Here is a 25235-nt window from a genome sequence, read left to right on the forward strand (position 1 = left end):
CTAGTTGAATGGTAGGGTTTAAGTATTGGGTTCATATTCTGCTACTTGTGATCTTTTCTCGTAGATCAATGGTTTTTGTAAGGATTGACTTCGTTTCTGTAGTTTGTGTACAGCGTTGTCTTCTGCATGTAATCACATGTCTGTGGTAAGTCATTAACTCAACTTGTTGTTGACATAATGGGTGAGTTAATTTTCGGTTCATTTTGTATTTTGTACTCCTTTTAATTGGTTCAGCGCATTTCGTGCGACATTCGGGTTCATCGTTCTGCAATGCTAAAATAGCGCTTTTAGGATCCATGTATTTTACATATCCTTTGGATAATCTTTCCTGCCAATCTCTAACAGCATGACAATATTCTAGGGTGCCAAATTAAGAGAAATGATTAAAGAAATCTCTTTCCCTTTTCGTTTCTTCTATATTCCACGGCAGAAGACACATAAGTCTTTTTAGATCAATGTTTAGTGTATCATTGTCGTTTCTTGATGGTGTTGGTGAAGAGATCTTTTCTGCTTGACAAATAGTGGATTTCATCTCAAAAGGAGAAAGTCTTTGAACTTTTTCTCCTGTATTTAGTGTTTCATCAGTTACTTTAGTAAATGAATCACTATTGTATTTGGTGGTTATAGTTCGAAGTTCATAACTATGTAAATCCGTAAGTATGTGCATTTCCTTAATATTTCCTTTACTTTCTAATTGTTCGATAACTTCATGTAAAGGTTGGCTTATGTTAACTCTAGTCTTTATTGTTATTTTATATTCGGGGTTCATTGTTTTACCTGGAAGGAAAATAGTATCAAATTACTATTGATTTATGAGTCCATTTCCAGTTTTTGGGGTGTATGGCGTGGGAGTATCAAACACCGTGTTTTCATTATAGGTCTAGTTTTCGATGATTTAGGTATTTTTGGCTTTTCTTTAATTTCAACATACAGGTCAGTTGGTTTGTGTTCATTTGGTTCTTGTTTTATGGTTAGTCGGGGTTCTGCGTTCAGTGAGTTGATGGTACGTTTTATAAATTTTTCCGAGACACTACGTTTCATAATTTTCTTTAAACAGCTTTTTGCTTTGCTGATGAGTATTGCTATTATAATCATAATAATAATAGCTTCAATGACAGTTCGTATTAGAGAAAAAAGAGAAGTTTGTTTTTCCTCCAACTTTCGGGTCCGTATTTTCTCCATTTGATTTATTATATTTTGTGCATTTATTTCTTTATCTGTCCATGCTTGATCATTAAAGTTTATTTCTCGAATCGATTTTATAGCTTTATGGAAGTCATAAGTGTCTTTTAAGAGTTCATGTAGTACTGTTAAATTTAAGTTCACTTCTACCTGATGGTTATATTGTATTTAAGTGATAATCTTATGTTCACTGGTTAAGGTTAATCTGTGAGTTTTTCCCGTACATCCATCATTCATTCGTAGAAGACCTATGCCTTTTACTCTTCCTTGTTGATCCATTTTATTAGGACAGATAATGTTTAATTGTTCTTCATTGGGTATTAAGAATAACCATGAACTATTAGCTGGTAAATAAATCCATTGGCTTTCGGTTTTCAGCGTAAACATAATTTCACAGTATTTAAATACTTCTGGTCCAGATCGTAATAACATAAGAATTTCACATTCGTTTATAGAATAGGGTTTCTTCAGCGGTTTGATAGCCGAGCATATATAACCATATACTGTCTTATCACATTGGTTAAATGTAACTACGTTTAGTCGTAAATACGAATTATAGTCTGCTGCTTCTGCTCAGTAAGGGTACGACGGTTTTATGTAGGCAGATCCATTTTGTTCTGATTAAGGTATCATGACTGGATGTTAAGGATTTCAGAAAATTCTCGAAGGCTCTTGCCAACCCGGCGTTGTACAGTTATCTGCTGACTACTGTATGAGTGAGAGAGAGCGCGAGTATGCGCGTGAGCGTGCGCGAGTATGTATGCGTGTGTGCGTGCGACTATTCCGGCCCTTTGTGTAGCGCCGAGCCGCCAGTCCACGTCTGTCTGCTCAAGTGGTCGCAACACTTATAGTTAAACCGCTTATAGTTAAAACACTAATAGTTAAACCGTTTATAGTGAAAACGCTTATAATTAAAACGCTAATTGTTAAAACGCTAGTAGTTAAACCGCTTATAGTGAAACTGCCTTAAAGTTAATTTGACTTTGTAAAGTACCCGTGCGATGGGACTCCGCATTAACTTCTCATTCCTTTGTTAAATTCATTATTAATGTGTTCCTCTTTTCTTCATTATAATATAGTTCTTTAATAGTTAAAAGAGTAGTGTTTTGTTATTACCAAAAGTTCCTTCCATATGCTGCGCACCTGCAACTTCCATCTTCCTCTCTCCTTTCGCTACAAGTCCGGCTACAATTTAAATTATACAGTCCACTTAATTGACACACAAGTCAATCCGCAACACTGAATGTAGTCTATAAAGATTGTTAGGGGTTCGATCTACGAGTAGCAAATGTAATATTACCATGGTCATATTTTCTTGATGTACAACATCTAATTGGCTTAGGGTACTTATTTCGCCAGCATAAAGATTTTCTATTAATGCTACAAACTCTATATTCCCCGCAAGGTTCTTTACATCCCAGGCTACTGTTCTAAATAAATTTGAAGAAAATAACTTTGGATGTGCTTGACCTCTTTGTAAATCATGCAAGATGTCAATCAGATCTTCATGGGAACGAATAATGTGATCTAGGGGAGCCTTAGTTCTTCTAAGGTATGCTGACAAATAAATCAGATATCTGTCAAGAGTAAAATCCTGTCCTGAAGTCAATATATCAGCAACTTGTTTTAAAATATGCTCATGGTGTTTCGTGGTATTGTATAGTTCTTTGAATGTGGCTGCAAAAATATGGCTATTTTGTTATAACAATTTAATATATTCTTTTTGATTGGTATCCAAATTGTTGATGTTAGTGTTTATAATGTTAATATCATCTTCTGCGACTGAGCCGTAAAGTCCTTTAGCAATGCTCCCAATAATTCCAAAAGGTGTCAGTCTTTTTGCTCGTATGCTGGGGGGTAGAATAATGTTATCTCCCCGCATGGATTTTCACAGTATTTATTATACTCAATATTGTTGCTTTGAGGGTGGTTAATCGCTTTATTTTTAAATTCAATAGGTCCATTTCCATATAGCGAGTGCAATTAGAATACCCAAACTATACAATACAATATCAAAAAGTTTCGTTTAATCCTTGAGTAGGTGTTTGTTTCAATATGAATTCATTAACATCCAGCCATATCACAATCTTCTAATCGGCTTTCTTAATTTTTGTTACACCGATTTGTTCGTAGTATATTCCAGGGTTGGTTTCGAGTGGTTCTATGCTATAGTTGCTATGATTAGCATAGTGTAAATCTGCGCGACCTTCGAGCGCTATTGTCATTAAGATGGCCAATATAATCAGCATCGTTGTGTTTTTTTTTTCTCTGGAAGACATGTAGAATATGTTTCTTACAAGATATCATTATCGGGGAACTAGTTCTAATTTATCTGTATGTTTGCGTATGGTTTAACCATTGGTTTTTTCAAGTAACACATTATTTTTCTCTCAAACTGTTCTAACCTTTAAAGACTTATTATTAAATCGATCAAATTTATAAGAACGCACTTCTTTCTTTACTTAAACGTAATCTCCTGGTTTTAACATTAAGAGGCTTAAACTTCTTATCATATCTTGTTTTTGCTTGTACTTTCATCTTTATTTGTTGATTTCCTGCCGCAATTTGCATTTCTTGAAGTCACCTTATAAGATCTTGTCAATATAGAGGGTATGTTCGTAATCTTTCATCTTTAGGTATCTTAAAGGGCAACCTCGCTACTCTCCCAAATACTAGTTCATAAGGCGTAAAATTTGTTGCTGCATGTACACTCGTGTTATACGTGAAAGCTGAAAATTTTGCTAAGTTGTCCCAGTCATCATATGTTTCAGAGTAAGTTCATATGAAGTCAGCTAGGGCAGCATGACTTCGCTCTAGGGATCCGTTTTGTTGAAGGTGGTATGCTGATGTAGTTAGATAGTTGGTTTTGCGGGTTTTCATGAGTTGTTCCAATAAATTAGACATAAACGTAGCATGTCTATCTGATAGAATTGCTCTAGGCGCACCATAAACCAATATTAGATTTTGTACGAGTGCATCGGCAAGAGTGCTTGATCTTAGGTCTGGTACAGGGACTAATATGATATATTTAGTCAAATAACACTGTATGGTCAGCAAATGGCAATTATCATTTGGTGTTATTCTTAATTTACCAACGGTATCGATGGAAACCTTATCGAAAGCTTTAATAGGTGTATTTGTAAGTACCGAGGGTTCTCTTGTTTTTAGTCGTTCAACTTTTTTCTCTTGACACTTGCTTCATTTACGTACATAATTGAAAATATCATTTCCCATTTCAGGCCAATAAAACCGTTCTCTTATTTTCCGGTAAATTTAGTTTATTCCCTTATGTCCTCCAATAGGGCTGTCATGTAATGTTTGTATTAGTTCATTACGTTCTTGGATTTTCGGAAAATCAACCTTACCGTAACAGACAGTAATTTGTATGGGTGTTTTATCAAAAACTGTTAATAACATTTTTGTTATTAATCCAGGTTCTAGTTTTTCTGTCAGATCTTCCCTTTTTTAAATTCTGAAGGTTTTAAGATTTCTTCTTAACAATATTTTTTAAAGTGATTTACAAGCGTTTGTAAGACTTTCTGAAGATACTAAATCAGTCGAAATTTCATTAATTACGATTGACAGTATATTATGTCCTCCATAATGTGTTATTAAAATTAAGCCAATTCTTGGTTTCTTCGATTTCAAATAGCTAAAGTCCAGTGCACCTATCGATGTCAACAGCTTTGAGACAGATGTAACTGGTTGACAATCCTTGCTAATAAAATAAACTATATTGTCTCTTTTGTATGTAAGGCAATATCTGGTGGTAATGACATTGTTTACTAGCTTAGCTCCATTTTCGTTCTTATAATTATCAGTACTACTGCTACTATCACTTAGCCTTACATACACTTTTCCGTGCTGTTTTTTGTATCGATTGATATGTTGAAAAGAGTATAAGTCCGATAGTAACATGAAATCAGGTGCAATAGTTCGATTCCTTGATTTATTTTCATTGCAGTTTATTTGTTTGTTGTTTTCATTTAAGTTATCCGGGGTTTCTTCTGTTATTTGTTGCGAGTCTGGCGCTTTAGATCGTCTGTTTTTTGCAGTAGCAAAAGTACTTGTTTGCGTCGGTGTGCTAAAACTTAAAGGTGTATTTTCCTTTATACGTGGGGTAATTAATAATTTTTCTCTTGTCCTTTATTTTCTTAAAATCTCTTCTTCATTGAACAGGGGTTTAAGACCTGTGTACGTCTGGATATATCTACAATTCTTTCATCTAATACAGAATCATCAAAATTATCAGGGTCGTAGGGGTCCATTCCGGTTAATATATCTTGAATTTCGGGGTCCGGTTTATCTTCATCAGAAAATCTAGTTACTGATAAAAAATTGGCCTGTTCGGGCTCATCATCGTTGTAAGACTTGTCCAAATATTCTTGAAGGCTTTGGTTACATCTCTTTGTTAACTCTTCTATTTCTTGATAAGTAACTTCATCAGTATTATTTGTCGTAGTTTTAGGTTGGTCTTCAAAAACGTCATCATTTGAACTTTCGCTAAGTGAAATTGGTGTAACGGAAATTTCAGTATTTGTCATGTCTGATTATGAATTAGTATCCGTATTTGAGTCTATTTCTGTTTCAGTCAGTTCTTGCCGTAATCTACTTCGTCTAGGGTCATTTACTGATATTTGAGTATCTTCTCTTGACGATTCTTCAGTATCGGTGGGGTCATTTTCGGAAAACATACTTGTTCTTGACGATGCACCAAGGGTAATTATATCTCGAACTGGTAATTGTGGCATTTCCTTATTTTCGGAACGATTATGCTTGATTTCTGTATTTTCTAAATTCGCATCGCAAGTGTGTGATGTTAAGGCTACTGATTCTGAAAAATTCATTTTTAATGAGCTAAAATCTTTTGATGTGTTTTTAGTGACATTTCTTAATATATTCGGTTGAGATGTAGATGATGCGGCTGTGGTAATGTTTTTGTTCGGGTTCCTTGAGCAATCACAGTATGATCTATCTTCGGCCTTTCTTTGTTTGTTTTTGAGCCAAGGGGTCGTCCAGGACCCTTGATCAACTTGGGTACATCTGTTTCTGATTTGGTCATGCTTTTTGGTTTTGTTACTTCTATTATTTCCTTCGAGGTTGTTGGCAATGCTTTAGATTTGATCGTCGTTAATTTGGATGCTCTTACTGTTCCTTTCTTCTGATTTTGTAATTCTGCTTTCTTCTTTTCCTCTCTTTTCTTCCGACCTATCATCATAACTCTTAGTAATGGTAATCCATTGTTCACATTATTTTCTGCATAAAGAAATGGTCCCACTGGATTTCTAGATAATGCATCAGCGTTGGTATTGAGTCTTCCTGGTTTGTATTTAAAAGTGTATTCATGATCGGTGAATTTAAACATCCAGTGCATCAAACGCTGACCTGGGTCTTTTCTTGTATGCATCCAATTTAAGGAGGCTTGGGCGTTTGGTTTCGTGTCTATTGAGGGGCTACTGTAGGGTACTTGTCAAACAAATGATTCTTTGTAATATTTTTTTTATAATCATTTTGATTATACACATGTGTGAATAAAATAGCAATAATACGCGGAAAAGTCATTGGGAAAATCGATATTAAAAAATTTATTAGTTTTCCCGAGGTACCTTGTGTAAAAATGACGGCCCTGCCACGATAAAGCTGACAACACTGTACTCTCTTGCTCTCATCTACTATTATATACCTATACTTGTGTTAGACTTAAATTTTCATGCTTGTATGTTTATGAATGTACAGCGCATGCGCACTTATAGTACCTGAACAAAACAATTCTCATGTTCGATGTTTTCCTCGCTATTTTCTCAAAATTTAACGTGTTGATCCTATTCTTTTTTTTAAATAATAGATTCTTTATACTTTCAAGTACATGTACCAATTTAATAAGTGGGCCCACAGCTTTTTATTGCGGTAAGGTAGTCTATTGAATTTCGGGTTCCGTAAGGTTGCGTGTTAAAATGACGAATTTTCACAAGCAATTTTCTCGAAAATAAATGTGTTGACCTACCTATTTTGTTTTCCTAAAAAAATCAAGCAAACTTTATCTATATAATCTCTGAATTTCAGACCTAGCCAAAATTTAATTTAAAATAGCCCAAGCCTCCTTAATGGCTCATGATCTGCTACGAGAACAAATTTATTTCCTAATAAATACGAACGAAAGTGATGCATTGCATATAGTGCGACTAGACATTTCCTTTCAGTTGTGAAATAATTTATTTCAGCTTTATTTAAAGTTCTTGAAAGGTAAGCGACAGGATAGTCAAACCCATCTTTTTCTTGACTCAATACTGCTCCAATTGCATAGTCAGATGCATGTGTTATTAACTTGAATAATTTACTAAAGTCGGGGAATTGTAAAATATGCTTTTGGCATAGGTGATCCTTTAGTATTTTAAAAATATTTTCCTGCACTTCAGTTTATTTAAATTTTTCTCCCTTTTTTAATAAATCTGATAATGGTTCCGCTATTTTTTAAAAATCTTTAATAAAGCGTCTATAGTATCCTGCTAGTCCTAAAAATTGTCTAATATTTTTCATAGTTTTCTGGTGGGGAAATTCTCTAACGGCTCGTATCTTTTTAGAGTTCAGTTCAATCCCTCGTTGACTTACTATATACCCAAGAAATAATACTTCTTTTCGCAAAAATTCAACTTTATCTGGTTCGAGTACCACATTCGCTGATCTTAACCGATCGAAAAGTAACATAACTTTACGTTCGTGATCTACTAGATCTTTTGCGTAAATAATAATATCATCTAAATACACTAGCATTTTAACATTCAATAAGCCCCTCAATATGAGATCCATTAGTCGTTGGAACGTGGCAGGTGCGTTTTTCAGGCCTTCGGGCATTCGTCTATATTGGTAATGTCCATGGAGTGTCGTAAATGCTGTTTTATACTTATTATGTTCATCCATGGAAATTTATTGGAATCCACTTGCCAAACCGGGAACTGTAAAATATACGGCTCCTTCCAACTGGTCCATAATATCTGCGATATAAGGCAATGGATATGCATTACCAATGGTCTTTTTATTAAGTTCTCGAAAATCAATTACTACCCTCCATCTTGGGTTTCCATAGCTATCAGGTTTTTTAGGGACAATCCAAAGAGGTGAATTATACGGTGATGACGAAGGTTCGATTATTCCATCGTTAAGTTTCTTTGCTACGTGTTCCTCTAAAACTTTTCTATGTACTGGAGGGTGACGATACTGTTTAGTGTTGATAGAAATGTTATTTTCCATCGGAATTTCGTGTGCGACGAGGTTAGTACACGGTAAAGTGTCTCCTGGTAACAAGAAGATTTCTGAGAATTCAGAAATCAATTGATATATTTAGTCTTTTTCTTTCAAGTTTAAATTACCGGTGTGCACAAGTCCTTTTAGGTCGTTTATTCTATCTCGTTTATTTTTAACATCTGGTCTCTCATGTTCGCTGCTAGTATCGGGATCAAATTTAGGTGCAATGTATTCGAAAGGTAGGATTTCTCTTGGGTCTATTTCAATCTTAATATCATCCTTATGAGTATTTATTGCCATAATATTACATTGACCGCTGTCATTTTTCACTTTTCCTTCTCCTAAATATATAATATCACACCCTTCTATTCGTGGTAAGTATCTTTTAGTTAAATAAGTAATAATTAAATTATTTCTTACTATTTGACGCGTTCAAGCCTTAACCGTATATTTAGTTACTTTACTGGTATTTTTTTGTTCCTCATTAGGGCAATGTTCTACACTAGAAGTATTTTTATGATGTTTAATGGCATGGGGTTGGAGTATATCTTGGTCGACAAATTCATTATTTTCACTGTATATCCCACTTTTATCAGTTTTGTTATCAGTGGCCTTCATAAGATTTTCACCTCTTTCTGATAAGATCAATTTGTCAAACTCATCTTGAAAATGAAAATCAGCTTTTATTTCTCCAAATTTTTCATATTTAGGTATATTTGACCTTTCGGGTGGGCCTACGATGTATTCGTCATAAGATTTCTGTTGGTTTATTTTATACTTAAGGCATTCTGTCTCTTTGTTAGTATCGAGGGTTGTAGCTAAAATGTGATTTTCCTGTGCTTGTTTTTTGAGTTTTATGTTTTTTCGTTCTTTTTTATCTCTTTCCAATTGCTCTTATTTCTCAAGAGCTTATAAAAAAGGGATAGGGTTCATTACGTCATTATCTAGTACTATAGCATCATGATAATATGATAATGTGGCTCGTCGTTCTTGACAAAAGTTTCAACCCAATAAACCGCCATCTTTGATCTGAAAATCGTTAGGGATCAAATGAAAAATTTTAGGTTTTCCTCGTATGGTCATATACGTTGTTTCTTTAGTTAAAGCTGGGTGAGGTGTGATTCCAGTAAGGTTAATAATTTCTCTAGTCTCTACTTGTGAATATGGGTGCAACTGATCTATTTAATTAGATTTTTGGCGGCGCCATTATCGAGCTTAAGTGTTATAAAGTGATTTTTCCTTTCTGGGATTGATAACCTTAAGCTTGTAGGCTCGTCGTCTGCGCCAAGTCCCTGGCAGGTACCAATGTGGACGGTTTATTTCTGTTGCTATTTTCATTTCCTGCGCTAAAACATTCGGTGTAGGGGTTGAATTCCGTCTTTGGGGGCTCACCTCCGAACGACGATTGGGGTAAGCTGCCTGAGAGTTTAAATAATGCGGCAAACGGTCGTCTCCTAGTTGGTATTGATTTTGAAAGTTCTGATTCTGATAGTTAGGATTAAAACTTTGTTTATTATAATTATTATTTTGGGGGTACCTATTATAATTCTGACCTCTGCCTCGGTATCCTTAATTATTACCAGGATTAAAATAAGAATTCCTTTGAGTGTAATAATCATTAGGATTTTCGTTAATATATCGTTCAAAATTATTCTGATGATAATTAGAGTTTCTCGATTGATTTTGAAAATTCCTCGTAGATTCTGCAATACTGCTCTTTTATATAAATCTTTTTGATCATCTCTGACCCAGCTTTCTTTATTTCTAACATCTTGTATACAATCCTTCAGTGGAATTTTTTTCCCATCGAATATAGGGATGGATTTAATTGCATGCTGAAATGAGAAGTTGGCATTGAGAGACTCTATCAGCGCTTTGGCTACTGTGACATCGGCGTCATCGTTTTCATTGACCATTTTCTTAATTGTACAAGACCTTACGTGCGTTTATTTCTTTCTTTTCTCCTTTTTTTTTTTTCATTTTTTTTCTTATCTTTTTTTTTTCTATTCTTTATGTGTGTAATACTAACTGTTCACGAGGGAAGGGGTTTTATGCTGCTCCCAATCCAGTACAGTCGTGTGGAGGTGGAAGTGGTTTACGGCAAAATAAATGTAAAGCAAATGTGCAATAAAAATTTATACAATATATTTACAGTGCTTAAATAAGGTAAATGTACTCAAGTGAAGGCAAGTGAAGAGAAGCTTTCTCTGCTGCCACGGCGCGCTAACTAACTTACTATGCTCGCAGAGCAATATTTATAGAGACAAAAGTTAAAGTAGAAATTCTAGTACATTGATAAATAAAGGTACAAGAGTAAAGGTAAAACGGTCTCTTGGATATTGCAAATGTACGCGATGATAAAGGCGTATGATCGGAAAATTACTTCAACTTTAATATAAAAATAACGAACGTGACGCAATTTGAATTTAGAAAAGGTTTGTCGGCAAATATTCAGGTACAAAACTGAACATACCGCCCGCCATACTACGGTTCGGGGTAAGCGGAGTATTAACAATTAGCACTGCACTTATGTAAAACAAACTTAGAGTTTGTATTTTGAAAATGTCAATAATGTAATGGACCAGAAAGCGTCCAGCCAAATATGGTGCGCTGGGCCATGGGTGTTCCAGGTAGTCCGATGCGTAAGCCCTCTTGAAGAACTCGTGGAAGCACATCAGCTCCTAGCAGCAACTCGATTTCCGTCAGATCGGCTCGAAAGTCGTCTGCAAGCTCCAAACCCTGTAGATACTTCCAGTCGCCTGGAAGCTTGAAGTTTTCTGACCTGTAGCTGGATATGAGCGATAGCACTAGAGCTTCGCACGTGAGCTTCCCCTCGCTAACCATGGAGGCGAGAGTAAGGTAAGTTTTTCCATGAACTCGCGGAGTCTTGATGCCACCGATGCCAATGACCTCCATGCTGGCCTCTTCATGTTCCTGGCGAAGTTTACTTAGCAGGCTCTTTGCAACAAAGGATCGCTGAGAGCAGTTGTCGAGCATGGCACGAGCGATGAGTGTGCGTCCGTCCAGGCCTTGAATTCGGACGAGCGCAGTAGGCAACAGCGTAGTGTTTGGAGAGTCTGGCGATGCCATCCAATGACAGGATACGCAACTCCCTTTCGTGAGTGTAGCAGGCCATGCAGAAGATGCAAGATGCACTGTAGTGGCAGAATTCTCGTGCAGCAGCGTATGGTTATGCCCGTTGCAAGTTAGGCATCGTTTGCTTGATTTGCAGCTTGCGAGTTTGTGAGCACCAAGGCAATTATAGCACATGTTCTTGGCCTCAACAAACTGTTTGCGTTCATGTGGCGATTTTGCTTTGAAATCGGCACAGCGTAGTATGAAATGCTCACCTTGGCAAAAGCAGCATTTCTTCGTAAAGGTGGCATATGCGTGCGAAGTAGAAGACGCCGTCTTGTCCTTCTTCCGTGTTGCCTTCTCTGTGGAAGACGCGACGATCTCGATCATCGAGATTCGTTGTTCAATGAAACGCACGAGCGTTTCAAGTGCAGGAGGCTCGTGGGTACTGCTAAGCGATGACTCCCATTCTCGGAAAGTTCGAGCGTCGAGTTTCCGGGCTGTAATAGCGACCGCCAAGTCATCCCACTGGTCCGTCGGACGCTTAAGCCGTTTAAGTGCAGCCAAGGCATTAACAGTGCCACTGAGCAATGCCTTGAGTTCGAGCGGCGATTCGTTGTTTACAGCCGGCGTGGCTAGCAAATCGCGAGTTAGCGCAGCAACCAAGCGCCGCTTGTTTGCATAATGATCCTCCAACCTTTTCCATGCAGCCTCAAAGTTGGCGTCGATTACCTGGATCGTCCTCAACAATTCAGCCGCCTCGCCTTGCACATGCGTCTTGAGGTGCTTAAGCTTCTCGACGTTGGAAAGTCGAGAATCGTTGACTATGATCGCAGAGAACAGATCCTTAAACTCGAGCCAGTCGTTGAAATGTCCGGAAAATGTGGGCACAGCAATGAACGGCAGGTTGCGAAAGTTAGCTGGTGGAACAGGAGCTGGGTCTAATGCGGGCGATGCAGGAAGTTTTCCAAACTGTTCAGCCAAATTAGCTCCCGAATCGAGGTAAGCTTCTTCGGCAATTTCGTAGCTGTCTTCATTGAAATAGCCGATGTCCTTAGTATCGTCTGGAGCAATGTTGAGAATCCTGAGATGAGTGTCCTTGAAGTCATCCCAGTTTATTCGTAGTTGCTGTATACGGCTCTCGATGATTGCACGAGTGAACTTATCCTTGCTGCGCTTCGTGAGGTTTTCGTAAGCATTGCTGATGCTTTTGTACAACTCCTGTTGACGCTTAAATAAAATTTTGAGTTCCTTGACGTCTGCCATGAAGCAGTCGATGTCGCGATGAAGCGCTTAATAATAGGGCTGAGTGTTGGCAGCTAACGACCGCCCGCCTTGGCAAATTCAAGCACGGAGAGCATGCACACACTCTGATTCCTTGAATGACTCACTACTGCAGCTTCGCGAGAGCACGTTCACCTACACGGCATCAAATGGTCAAGGCAAATTTCAAGGCTTCACTGAGCACTAGCACATATCCACTCCTGCACTGACCGTCGGTCCCTGGAACTACGCTCTGCTACCAAAAATGTTAACGAGGGAAGGGGTTTTATGCTCCTCCCAATCCAGTTCAGTCGTGTGGAGGTGGACGTGGTTTACGGCAAAATAAATGTAACGCAAATGTGCAATAAAAATTTATACAATATATTTACAGTGCTTAAATTAGGAAAATGTGCTCAAGTGAAGGCAAGCGGAGGGAAGCTTTCTCTACCGCCGTGGCGTGCTAACTAACTTACTATGCTCGCAGAGCAATATTTATAGAGACAAAAGTTAAAGTAGAAATTCTAGTACATTGATAAATAAAGGTACAAGAGTAAAGGTAAAACGGTCTCTTGGGCATTGCAAATGTACGCGATGATAAAGGCGTATGATCAAAAAATTACTTCAACTTTAATATAAGAATAACGAACGTAAAGTAATTTGAATTTAGAAAAGGTTTGTCGGCAAATATTCAGGTACAAAACTGAACACTAACAAAGAAAAATTATACTACTATTTGTTTTGGTTATTTGTTTTGGAAATATATTCTATCAAATCCTTGACATTCATCGCAGAAGACATAAGTAATAAAGAAATAATTGTATTTATATAAATATATGTCTGTGTATTTATACGTGTGTGGATGTGCATGTCTTTAATGTGAGCGTTTGCTTAACGCATGCAAATGCAATAAGTTTGCTTTAATTTTCATAGGTAAACGATAAGTGTACTATGTGTATGCCCAAAAACTAAAGTGAGAGAGTGTAATCGAGCACGCTTATATGATATCATCTGCTTTAAGCAAGGGAGTATACAGCGCAGGAATTTCTAATGTGGCATGTGCAGCTATATATACAAATTGCTACGTGAGCATCAGCTAGTGCGTGGTGTAATATTGGAGGGCTCTTTCTGTACGAGAGTATCCGACTTAACTTAACACTTTTTTCTCTTTAAGCAAGAATAGGCTTGACGGTCACGGTTTAAATACCGTATTAATAATTTTTTTATATATTCGTATGTATATGAGTAATCTTCTGCCTATGCGTTTATATGTTCTTGAGTGCCTTTGAGAAACTCTTTTTCCGCGAAAGCAATTAATTCATTAAATTGTGCATTTAATAGAATTTCAAAATTATCGCATTTCAACTGAACATTAATTCCTGAATAATAAAAATTTTCTTTCTCAAACGTACTTACTACTTGTTTTTCGACTTTTTTGTTTTTTGATAAATTACTGTTTAATGTATCACAGTTATTTTGTAACTAATTAATAATAAAATCTAATTTTTTTCCAAGAATGTTTTTCTCTCTTGTAAGCTCCTGTATAAACAATTTCCTACCTCTTCTCTTACCTTTTTTATTACTCACAAAATTATTCGTTGGCGGTTTCATGAAATATTATTTTATAAACAATCGTGGGTATATAAGTGAAATCATTAATTGTATTCAATCTTCACTTTGTTTTTCAAGAATTCTTCTTCTACTAACACTATTACGTGCAAATATGTCTGTGTATTTGTATTTGTTATTTTGATGGACCGCTTTAAGTAGCAGATTTAGGGTAAAGAGTATCCGCTATTTCAGCAGGACTAATGAGGATGAACTGCTCTGGTTAGCAGATTCAGGTTAGGAAGAGAAAGACCACTCTGGTTAGCAGATTTTGGGTATAGAATGTCCGCTATTTAAGCAGGACAAGAGGGATGAACTGCTCTGGTTTGCAGATTCAGGGTAGGAACAGTGTATTTGTTCTGTCTTTTAAGCTTGTAGTATAAGAGATCACTATTTTCTTATTTGTCTATTATCATGTAAAACACAATATTATCTTATGATTTATTTTTTTTTTTGTTATTTTAACGACACTTAACTCTTATTGATTTTCCTGTTGATTTACTAATGTAGTATTATATTTGTTACTTTCTTTATTTACTTTTGTTTACTTTTTTTTTTTTTTTTTTTTTTTTTTAGTTATATCGAAATACCGCATATACCATGCTATCTGCAAAAGTACAGCATATACGCGTCCACGCACAGTGTACTATATAGGGTATTACGCGTCATTTATTAACATGCTTCATTGAATGGTGTTTCGTGTTTCTTAAGAGAAAGATAGTAATAAGAGAATACATAATAAATAAACAAATAGCTAGGGACCATTAACCATGCTCTGCTACTAATTTTGTTAAATAACATTTAATGTCATTTAAGTTAGTTTTTAGCTTTCAACCAAAAACTGTGGATTACAGTCTCACGCTCCTTCACAGGCTGCGTGACAGCAGATAGTCCAACTATGTTGTTTGTTAAAAAAAAAGAAAGAAAGAAGTAGAGTGTTGAATATAATATCCAGGTTAACTTACCTTTCTTTTCACTAATTATTTATTCGGATGACCAATTCAGATGACTTGTACTTTCTCTTTCCATTGAATTTATAATTATTTATTTTATAATAATTTAAATTCTTTTTCTAATTAGTTTTAAGTCACTTTATTTTACGTTACTTGTAAACATATAAAAGGAAACAGAGAAAAGATGGAACATCTGGTTAATCTTTTAATATTAGTTATTAACGTCTGCACTTGATGAGCGGCAGCCGACTACTGACTTAAACGCCGCGCAAAAAAATGCACCTTGCACGAAGTTTTGGTTAAAACTTCTTCGTCTTACTTGCTATGGGGCCGGTACTTGCTGACTTCATGTGTTTAAGCTTCATGGCTCGCTTCGGTTGTCACTTGACACTTCCAAGAGCCATGAAGTACACAGTCAGCTTTGTTAGGCAACAACTCTCGTGGAGTATGACTCCACGTACTCTGTAAAGAGTCTTAAAATTTTATCATTGGGAATGAAATATAACAGAATAAGATAAAATAAAAATAAAAATTTATTAATTTACGCAAGTTGTCACCTAACACAAACTATTAAATCTTAATTTTTATGGAACTTATTTTAAGTTTTAAAATGAGACATCAATATTCGTTCTAACGATAAAGAATTTTTAAAGTTATTATTAAACTTTGGGTAAGGGGAAACGAAAACTTTTAGCATTTCTAAAAATTGGATCTCAAATGATAAATGTTTTCAAATACTTTTTAATATCAACAATTGTTCCATGAATAGTGTTATACTTACATCGCATAACGAGAACACCTCTTATTTGAATAATAAAATTCTTGAAAAATTAACTCAAGTAAACTTAAAACTTACTATAGTAAAGATAACGCAACTTATGAAGGGGTTGTTGAATCAGACTATAGTGTTTATTTAAATTTACCGGTAGAAATGTTAAACAATATTAGTGAAGGATTACCACCTCATCAACTAAATCTAAAAATTGGTACAATTGTACCCAATTGGGATGTTACTGAGAAATTTAAGTATTTCAGATATACTTTGTAATAAAACACGTTTAGGAATTACAAAACTATTACAGTATTATGAAAAAAGAGAAATGATAACTGAAGCAAAAAATGGAAATAAAGTCTTTATTCCAAGAATAACTTTAGACACAGGAAACTCCTAAACATTACCGTTTATTTTGTATCGTAAACAATTTCCAATTGTTTTAGCATTTGCTATAATAATAATCAAATTCTAAGGTCAAAGTTTAAAATAATGTAGGTTTGTATTTAAAAAAAACCATTTCTTTCTCATGGTCAACTATATGTCAGTTTAACAAGATGCAAAGATAAGAATAATTTATTTATTTAATTGGAAAGGCAAAAAAATAAAAGAATAGAAAATATTGTTTGGAATGAGATTTTTACATTATTTATTGACTTTACTAAATGATTTTTATAAACAAATTAGCCATATTTATGGTAATAAATTAAAAGTCAACAATTAACGTTTCATATTTTAACAAGGCCAACGCCCCCCTGCACACTTCACGTGCCAACCCACCACTGACAGATTAGGTAGATAAAATAACGACATTACTCGTGTATTTATCAATGCAGGCTGATAATAAGCTTACAACAGCTCAATACGTGATTCACAAAGGAGTTGATCAAACATATGATAACATAAATATTAATTGTCCAATAGAATTTTTAAATAATATCAGAGGAGGTCTTCCACCACACGAGTTAAAATTAAAAATAAATGCTATAGTTGTGTTAATAAGAAATGCTATACTTATGTTAATAAGTATTCCAGACGGCCTCTGTAGAGGCACAAGATTAAAAATAACAAAATTATTTTAGTATAATATAGAAGTAGAAATAATAACGGGAGAAAAAAAAGCAAAAATTATATTTCTAGAAAACATTGAATACTGGCACCTCATCATCATTACCTTTTGTTTACTATAGAAAACAGTTTACCTTAATTTTATGATGTTCTATGTTTATCAACAAATCAATAAAATAGAGTTTTCATTTCTTAGGATTGTATATTAAAAAATCTTTCTTCTCTTACGGATAATTATACGTTGCTTTATTAGGACGTAAGGATCCAAAAAGAATTTTTTTCAAATAAAATCCAAGAATAGATTAGAAATGAAATATATTGTTCAGCAAAAAATTTTTCAGTAATTTGAAAAAATGTAACATTGAAGACTGTCACATTTAAACAGACGTTTGTTAATTTATAAAAACCATGAAAAACAAATATGTGAAAGATATGGAAAGGGTTTTAAAAGAACAGGTGGGTAAAAACGATACATGAACTGTCACAATATAAGGCTAAGAGAAAAAATTATTGTTTTAAAAGCGTAGTTGTTTATTTCTATTTAATTATACCTCCTTCTGAATTCTGTCTTTTTGTTAATAAAGTCTTTAGGTAATCAAGAGTTTTATATTTGGGTAAAGTACACATGGATCAGAAATAGATTTGAAACGTAAAAATTCAATCAAGTTAAACAAATAATGGTCCTTCAGAGACATAAAGTGAGTAAGGGGGAGTGAAAAGACAGATAGAGACTTATTATTAGTGACTTAAACAACTCTAAAAACGAGGTATTACTTGGGTACTAAGTTACGTATATTTTTTAACATTAAAGATGGTAAATAATTTAATAAATAAGTATTTTTTGAGGGGAGTTGGAGGGGGAGCGAGGAGGCACTGAGGGGGAGTGACGGAGAGCAGGGGGGAGCTTACTCAAATATAATTTGATAAAAAATGACGTCAAAACAAGCAAATAACTACGTAAATCGAGAGGGAGCTGAGGAAAAGCGGGGGGTGGGGAGTTGGGGGGGCTGATACTCACTTTTGTCAATACAATTATTATGTATAGGGATATATATATATATATATATATATATATATATATATATATTACCCAACCAGCTTGGCACGCACACGTGAAAACCCTGAGTACAACACTACGGACACAGCTGTGCAGCTCTAGCCTATCTGATACTACCATCATGCCCTGCTGCCGAAGCCTAAAGTGTCTTGTACAGCTGTTTATTTTCTTTATTAACACTTTTAGCTCACATTTACAAGCCACGACAGTGTATTTAAGGAGCCACTGAAGTACTCTAGAAAAACGTTTGCTTATTAATTTTCCAAAAACCAAAGCTATTGTACATTCTTATTTCTCATCTTATTGTTGACTTACTGTAAACATCGTACTAGCCTGGCCTAAGCCGACCGTTCAGTTTACGTTTGTATTTTTTACATTAAAAATTGTGAATTAATCTTGTATCTTATGTCTTTTCAAAACATTTTAACTCACTGATTTCATACTTGTAGTAAGTTGCATTCTAATAATTCTGAAACTTACTAAGATAAGTATTGCTGTATGTTATATCTGGTCTTGTGCCTGCGCTGATATGTAACAGGTATCTTGCTGAACTCTTATATTTTATCTGTTCATTGTTACTATGAGACTTTTTATCTTACATTTTGTACGTTGTATTTTTCGCTAGTGCATCTATATGCCTTTGTTGATTAATTTTGTTTCATTCTTTACGATCAATTTTAATTCCAAAAAAATTTTCAACTTTACCCTTATTATTAAATATATACAAAATAAGAGATAAGAGGTAGACTGGGGAAGCGAAAAATGAAGGTCACAGGAGACGATCAGAGAGAAAATTCTCAAATAAGACCTTTAAGCAACGGTAAACAACAAATATTACCGTAGGATCTGACCGATGATAAATAAGCCTAAATGTGGAAATAAAAAAAGATTTAAACAAAGGTAGGTATAACAACAAGCACACTATAATAAACAGTAGACACCGAACTGAAAAAACGACGCGAAAAAAAGACAATTACGTACGTTGCATAGGCACCTGCAAAATTCTTCCATAATGCGCAAAATAGAGAATGGCTCAGAGAGAATTATTATAGCAAACTGTGACACACCAGTAGCTTGAAACAGGAAATTTAATCCAGAAAGACATTAGGAATTTTAAGTAGCTAAAGCTAGCCTATTAAACAAGAAAGACGAAGAGAAGGCTAGAACGGTAGGTACAATTATTATAGAATTAATGTGAATAATTATCAGCACTTGGGTCACTAGCAAGCACAGTTAAGCTAATCCTACGCAGAGATTAGTAGGGAGATTGCTGACTGCCATGCAACGGAATGTGCCCACTTTTTTCCAGTGGTTCGAGCACCCCGCCGTGGCCAAGTGGCTGAACTAGGTGTACATTTTTTTTTTAATTAAGAGGCATGGTACAGGTATGAGACAAGTAGATTCGCGTAAAAATGTCCATATAGGCGTATATCTTGGCAACTTCTAGAAGGGGTACACCGAATGTGCAGCGTTGGCCGCGATGATCAAAAATTTTCTGCTTTTTCTCAGAGCGCTTTTTTATCAGCACCACCACCGGCGTAGCTGTGAACTATTGCTGATATGAACATTTGTATGCATCTATATATAGTAAACAGCGATAGTTCACAGCTTGGCCGCTAGTAGCACTGATAAAGAAGGGCTCTCAAGGTTGCGGCTGGCAGCAAATTTTTGACCATCGCAACCATCGCTGCGAATGTACGCCTACAAGGAGAGAAGTGCAAATATTGGCTATATAGCTGTATTAGCTGTTATGTTTAATGATAATTTATTCACTGGGACGCATATGTGAAATTTACTTGTTTGATCACCCACTGTTATTCCATGAACAAAATTTTTTAAGTTCAAGTGACCAGGATCAAATTAAACAAGGAATCGGAGCGAAAGTAATCTTACGTAATACTTTGATTAAATGTAGTTGCCGGTTTGTCCTAATCCCACCAAAAAAAATCTGAGTAAGGTTATAATATTTTTATTCTTGTCGTACTAATACATAAAGAAAAGTTGAGAAAACCATTGTAATCGCTAACCACGAAAACTACTGAACCGGTCTTCCTAAAATTTTGCATACTGATTCTTACTACTTCCTAAATGATTTTAGTATTATTTTTATCTTAAAAAAATTAATAACGATATTAACAAATATGCTCTAAGTCTTGTAAGAATATGCCAGTTTTTTACTTCAGCTAAATAGAACTCGGTAGGTGGCGTAGAAATAAAATTTTAGCTGTCTTTAATAGAATTGAGTAATTGTGGTTATTATATTTTCAAAAAAAGTACAGAATACCACAGTCGATCATTGGCAGTGCATGAAGCATAAAGCTGGAAGTAATGCAGCTGGGTATTCTGGCTACCAACAACATTGTGATTCGGGAACCATCCACCTTTCCAGGTCGACGTAATTTGCACGTCAATTAAAAAACAAAGATGGACGAAAGGCTTCAATTAAAAGGTGTTCTAACTGCTAACGTCTCCAGCGAAATACTAGGAAACGTACCGAGTCCTGGCACAATCTGCTCTAAAATTTTAGGGTTTCATAGTCATTTTTTCAACCGTCCTGGGGATGTACGCCTTGCCAGAGCAGATTTTACTTTATCAGCAAGCCAGGAAAAACGAGCCTTAAGAGTTTGGGTAGCAACAACGGCATCTATCTCAGTGCTCGTCCCAAAGGCATGCCTACAGAAAAGGTATTCTGCTGGCCCACTTTCGTGACTAATGATTAGCGATTGTTTATCCAGAGAACGACCCGAAGACGAGATATTCTTTGGTCAGCGGCGTACCTTCCTCCAGCATGGTCTCTTTCACTAGAAATGATAATAAGAAACAGCTGGAAGTCTCACCACGGAACCTTCTTAGGGCCACTATAAGTCATTACTTTCCCTACTTAACCATCAATCTTATCAGTTCTTTTAAGGGCTCCTAACCTTAAACAATCTTGCCAACAAGTACATTTTTACTACTTTTTTCGGCAATGATTTATCGACTAAAATACTATATTAAGCCGGACACTATTGAACCAAGTCGGTCATTTACTAGCAGACGTAATGAGCGGAGTTATTCCTCGCAAGGCTGGGAACCCCGACGATCAACGAATGTATGTTACCCTTTTGACTCTACGCATTTAACCAGAAATTGTCGATCCCTTCCAAGGTCTGCACTGAGCGAACCTGATAGTGAAAAAAAAAAAAAATTAAGCCAACGAGGCAGTCTCCAACGAGAACGCATAGCATTCTAATCTACCCACCTTACATCACCAAAACAATTGAGTCTACAAAAAAAAGTGATTTAGACACCAACATCCTCGGCATATTACTATAATACTTCAACGCTACAGACGTTATACTCTTCCTTCCAATCACCCTAAGGTATGGAGGCAGTCATGTTTACTAGAAACGTCAGTCAATAAATAGTTTACTTAAAAAAGTCGTTAGGCCTTTTTAGAGGGCCATGGGACGTCAAACTACGTTGCCAACAAATATATTAGTACTTTACAAAGTTGACAAGAAACTGTCTTTAGGGCTCACAAAAAACTTAACCATGCTAAAAGTCGCAAAAGAACAAAATAAAGGGAGAACCTTAAATGTATTGAATGTTTACAATTTTAGGTGTCAAGATACTGACGTAAAACATTTATCTAAGTTGAAGGAGCAGCATCAAAATTAACGAATATGGAATGTTTGAAGTAAGAGACCAGCGTTTTGGTGTTACTCTTACGATTATCTGTTAGATCTTCCAGATTTTTTAATGAGTACAAAATGTATTTGTATTTTTGTGGCGATAAAAAGTGTAGAGATTAAGCTTCAGGACTTTGGTGTTCTGGTAATAAAGTTGTGAAATGAGAGAAAAAAAAATTTTTTTTTTATATACATTCTTTGGAAGATATAATTCTCAACAGCTTTGAAAAGAAGCCTTTTTTGTTTATAATACGGGAGAAACTGCTAATCAACCGCCCTTCAGGGCCGAAGTCCAAGCTTCCAGTCATTGCACGTTCTTTCAATTATGATCAACTGAGTATTCTTATCATTGAACAACCCTTAACTAGAATATCTGTTATAAAAAAAAATTGTTATTGGCCAATAATATCTGTAGTTGAGATGATTATGACGCACAGATTGCTCACTAATTCTAAGCAGATTAATCATATATTTAGCAAGCTACATTATTTTAATTCTTTTGATATCTGAGTTTCAGGAATAACCCATTATAATTAATAAAAAAATTACGAAAATATCAGTAACTAGCAGTCCCCGGTTGGTCGGCTCCACCCGAGACTTGATAAATGAAGAACCGTAGTGTGTTGACAAGAAGTGTGAAATGTTTTCAGTTAAAAATTTTACATCTATTTCTGACATTTCTCAAAACAAAAATCTTCTCATTAAAAACATAATTGCATGAAGTCTATACAGCTTATTTGGTCAAATATTAAGCTGTAAAAAGAGAAAAAAAATTATTTATGCTGAAAAACCCCATACCGAACGTATACCGTAACATTATCTTCGGCCCTGAAGGGCGGTTGATTCACAGTTTCTCCCGTATTATAAACAAAAAAGGCTTCTTTTCAAAGCTGTTGAGAATTATATCTTCCAAAGAATGTATATTAAAAAAAAAATTTTTTTTTCTCTTATTTCACAACTTTATTACCAGAACACCAAAGTCCTGAAGCTTAATCTCTACACTTTTTATCGCCACAAAAATACAAATACATTTTGTACTCATTAAAAAATCTGAAAGATCTAACAGATAATCGTAAGAGTAACACCAAAACGCTGGTCTCTTACTTCAAACATTCCATATTCGTTAATTTTGATGCTGCTCCTTCAACTTTGATAAATGTTTTACGTCAGTATCTTGACACCTAAAATTGTTAACATTCAATACATTTAAGGTTCTCCCTTTATTTTGTTCTTTTGCGACTTTTAGCATGGTTAAGTTTTTTGTGAGCCCTAAAGACAGTTTCTTGTCAACTTTGTAAAGTACTAATATATTTGTTGGCAACGTAGTTTGACGTCCCATGGCCCTCTAAAAAGGCCTAACGACTTTTTTAAGTAAACTATTTATTGACTGACGTTTCTAGTAAACATGACTGCCTCCATACCTTAGGGTGATTGGAAGGAAGAGTATAACGTCTGTAGCGTTGAAGTATTATAGTAATATGCCGAGGATGTTGGTGTCTAAATCACTTTTTTTTGTAGACTCAATTGTTTTGGTGATGTAAGGTGGGTAGATTAGAATGCTATGCGTTCTCGATGGAGACTGCCTCGTTGGTTTAATTTTTTTTTTTTTTTCACTATCAGCTTCGCTCAGTGCAGACCTTGGAAGGGATCGACAATTTCTGGTTAAATGCGTAGAGTCAAAAGGGTAACATACATTCGTTGATCGTCGGGGTTCCCAGCCTTGCGAGGAATAACTCCGCTCATGGCGTCTGCTAGTGAATGACCGACTTGGTTCAATAGTGTCCAGCTTAATATAGTATTTTAGTCGACAAATCATTGCCGAAAAAAGTAGTAAAAATGTACTTTTTGGCAAGATTGTTTAACGTTAGGAGCCCTTTAAATTTCATATATGCGACCCAGTGAATAAATTATCATCAAACATAACATTTCTTTAACAGGAAACTATTTAATTGTAATACCTTGCACAAGAACGTTCATAGCGCTAACTACACTAAACTCAAATATTTTATATCATTAGAAATTAACGTTAAGAAGTGTTAAGGTGGCATCACGTCTATTTAACATAACTAGATGTCCATTGTACCTTTCCAATCCATGGATCCAGTCCATAAATATTCCTGGCTCTAGAGGCTGTTAAAAAGATACTTAAAATTTTGGGATGGTATGTAAGGGGCTTAACACATTTGTTATTGGGTAAGAATTACAAAAAAGTGTTGAAAATTTTTTCTTAGTTTGTAAGGAAGTGGGAGGGGACCATAGAATTTGTGGAGAGGTTTTTCTGCAAATATTTTAAGTTCTTGGAGGAAGTAGTGGGGACGTAAAGAAAAAAAATTTTTTGTTGGACTCTGCCCTTGTTTTGTGGACTATAAAGAGATTGATTGGAATGTGTTAACAGATCTACCATGATAATTATAGTAAACAGAAGAATATATACATACACACATAAGAAAAATGATTTATGCAAAATTCACATGCTTTCAAAATGTACATTGATATCATAAAAATGCTATAAATTGTTCCTATATGTACGATTCAGTCCTCTCTATTTTCCTTGCATCTTTGATTATTTTTATTGCACTTGCATAAGTCTTTTTCTGTAAATATATATCTTCGTTACTAAAAAAAGTTGTTTTAGTAGGTTTAATAACATAGGCTCCCCTTACATGATGTAAGCCTGTTCATAACGACATCAGACTAACGAAAAGAAAAAACTTACTTTAATTCTTTAATATTCTTATGTAATACTTTTTTCAGTTTAACCCACGCTACACCCAACAAGATTCTCAGTGGCCACAAAAAATCTAAAGAACTATGCACTATACAAAATCCGAACCCACGTAAGCTCCCCCCCCCCCCCCCAGAAAGTGATAAATGGCTTTATTGCTTATTTATTTTAACAAAGAAGATTTTGGACCTGATCCACACTACCCTCTTCATACGACTTTCTACGTTGTTCTTTAATGACTTAACCTCATGCATATTAAGTAAGAGCCATGCTTGTCTCCATTTCCTCAAACAATATTAATAAGTATCGAAACACCATCCCACTATAAAACTTTCCCAACATTTATCTGAAATACTGATAAATAACATTATTTATTGTATTTATACGTCACAATGAAAGGATTTTCGTGTGATAGCTTTTTCGGGGCCAACTTCACAAAAGTCTGATCTGAAAGGATTAGGCTGATCGGCCGGTATAGGAGAGGTAGTTGGGAAGTTTTGGCGGTGGGTGGTGAGGACTACTCGGGCGGTAACGTCAGGGGAAGAGGGGCTTCCGGATGCTGGTAGCTGTGACGTCGGATGGTACTAACAGCTCCCTTCCTTTCCAACCACGAATCAAGCTC

Source organism: Copidosoma floridanum, unplaced genomic scaffold (genome assembly GCF_036245765.1).
Source record: "Copidosoma floridanum isolate Cflo_tuat_1 unplaced genomic scaffold, Cflo_Japanese_pri ptg000004l, whole genome shotgun sequence".
In the NCBI taxonomy this organism is placed as follows: domain Eukaryota; kingdom Metazoa; phylum Arthropoda; class Insecta; order Hymenoptera; family Encyrtidae; genus Copidosoma; species Copidosoma floridanum.